The 2,305-nt window shown below is 39.1% G+C and overlaps 1 protein-coding gene across 2 annotated transcripts in view; it reads right to left on the bottom strand.

The window, feature by feature from the left end:
• Positions 1 to 1,604, bottom strand: part of tmem200ca (transmembrane protein 200C, genome duplicate a) — an 8,433-nt gene extending 6,829 nt beyond the window's left edge. Inside the window, exon 1 of one of the 2 annotated variants that reach the window (XM_056738609.1) lies at positions 1,427 to 1,604. The gene's annotated coding sequence lies outside the window, so the exon portion shown is untranslated. Of the gene's footprint in view, positions 1 to 1,022; positions 1,399 to 1,426 lie in introns of those variants that run through there. The other variant, XM_056738608.1, reaches the window with a different exon arrangement.
• Positions 1,605 to 2,305: the final 701 nt, after the last annotated feature.

Raw genomic sequence — 2,305 nt, 5'->3', positions numbered from 1 at the left:
TACAGAGGAAATATGATCAGAAAATGAAGTCTATTTCTACAACTCATGTCTATCCCTCACAAATTGCAGTGAAGTATTGGCGTCAGTAAGGTGACTATCTTACTGTATACATAGAGTCTCTCCAGCACATGTGAAAACAACACCAGTCTGATCCTCTCTCTGTGATATTATTGTGCTTGTGAAGGGACCGGACGCTCTGTGCACTGTGAAGCATTCATCCGCCTCAATATTAAACAGCAGCCAGTGAATTTCTCCATCAATTATACAGAAGATTCTTTCCAGGACAATATCTTACATAACAACCCACAATCATATCACAACTCTCATACACACAAAATAAACACATTTGAACTGTTGTCAAAGGTTTCATCATGTAGTAATGAAATGATGTTTGTGTCCTCGCTGAACACAAGGATGGCAGAAGAACATAAGCAGCACTTTTAAACATCATATATGACAAAAAACACAACATTCAGATCTTCTATTATCAATAATAATCAGCATTAATGGCTTCAAACAGGTCCTTTATGTCTGATAAAGATGAGATTTAAACACACAGTCACTTTGTTTCTGTCCTAATGTTGATATCTTACAGTATCTGTGATATTATATCACAAACTCTGACGTTTATGATCTCGAAACAGCCATTTAAAAATGTCGAAATGTTATGCTGATATAAACACTCACGTTGTGCAATGCAACCATTAAAATTCAAAATGCAGATTGTGAAAATGGAGATTATAGCTCAGATAAAGAGCATCGTGTATGTCTGTTATAAAACTGAATGAAATGTAAAACATCCAATGCTCTGGAATAGGAAAGCTGCGGATTAACTGGAGAATCATTCAGGATTAAAATAGCGTGTGAAACAGCTCGTGAATGTCGCTTAATATAACGAACCACGCCAAAAACACACAAATATTATATTGTCTAGAAACTCGTTATTTGATCATTATTTTAACAATCATCACTGACTCCATCGATACAGCGCATGAAGCGTCTGAAGAGAAACGCGCTCTTACCGTGAAATATGACAGAAAAATTCACATTTAGGGGATTAAACGGAAACTTTCTCTCATCACAATAACACATTTTTGCAGCGATGTGACGGAATAAATTCGTTATTTCCAGCAAATCCAGTCGCAAATATTCCCTCGTTTGCCTCGCGCTCTTCTTTGGGGAGTGTCGCGCGCGCGTGCGCCGGGGCTCTGATCCAGAGTTTCGGGTTCGACTGTTGCGGACGCTGTTACGGGGATTTTGGGGCGTTGTTGCTATGATACCGCAGCCCGAATCCAGCGGAAATACTGCAGGATTTGAATAACTGCATCTCTAAACTGTTTAACCCGATGAATAACGCGCACTTGAAGCCCCTTAGAACTGATGTGAGAACAGAGAGAGAGAGAGAGAGAGGGAGAGATGCTCTTACCCGCATCTCCGCACGCAGTCTACACCGATGCATCGCGTCATCCCCGTTGACTATGACGCTAACGTTCCTGTTTCCACTGTCACACACGCAACATTCATGCAGATCCTGAAAGAAAGCGCAGTAATGTATGCGTTAAATACCGTGTGAAAACCGTGTGGTTGTGTAACATATTACACAATACAGAACTGTGCAGCTGCTCATGCTCAGTGTTTCTAGAGACAGAAGCTTTATTCACACACATCTGTTCATAGTGGGCTTCTGAGAATGAAAACATTTTTATACATGATGTGGGACTTCATTTCTACAAGCGTCCTCCTCTGAATGAAAGATCTGTAAGTGACGTCACACGAGTCATAATATTTCTCTGATTGTTGTGTCAAGTGTTTTTCAATGAAGTGTGGAATAGATCTAGAAGAGCTCATTGTGCTAATTGATTGTTGAAGAGGATCATAGGGTTAACTTAATATCATTATATGATCAATGTCATCACAGAGGTCAGAGGTCATCCGACCGATCAATAGACTCTACAAGATGTGACTAACAAATACACAAATAATAATAACACAAATAAACAAACAAAAGTCTGATGTATAGAGTGTTATTTATTCATGTTTGCTAATATCACCTGTAAGACAGAAACATCACACAGAAGATCTGAAATGTTTCTCCTGAGGATAAGAGTCAGAAGAGTGTGAGTTTGAGTGTGCAATCAAAGGTTAATATTACTGAAGATCTCAATGTCAACTCAAACACTTCTCATCAGATCCAGATGATTTCACCTCTATGGTCTACACATGAACAATTACACTCTCATTTCTGATGAACATCTTTAGGAGCAAATTCTGAGATGCTGAGTTACACATCTGAATGAAACACAAC

This window comes from Triplophysa dalaica, chromosome 23 (genome assembly GCF_015846415.1).
Source record: "Triplophysa dalaica isolate WHDGS20190420 chromosome 23, ASM1584641v1, whole genome shotgun sequence".
In the NCBI taxonomy this organism is placed as follows: domain Eukaryota; kingdom Metazoa; phylum Chordata; class Actinopteri; order Cypriniformes; family Nemacheilidae; genus Triplophysa; species Triplophysa dalaica.
Note: the sequence above shows the minus strand (reverse complement) of the source record. Positions and strands in the feature narration are given on the sequence as shown.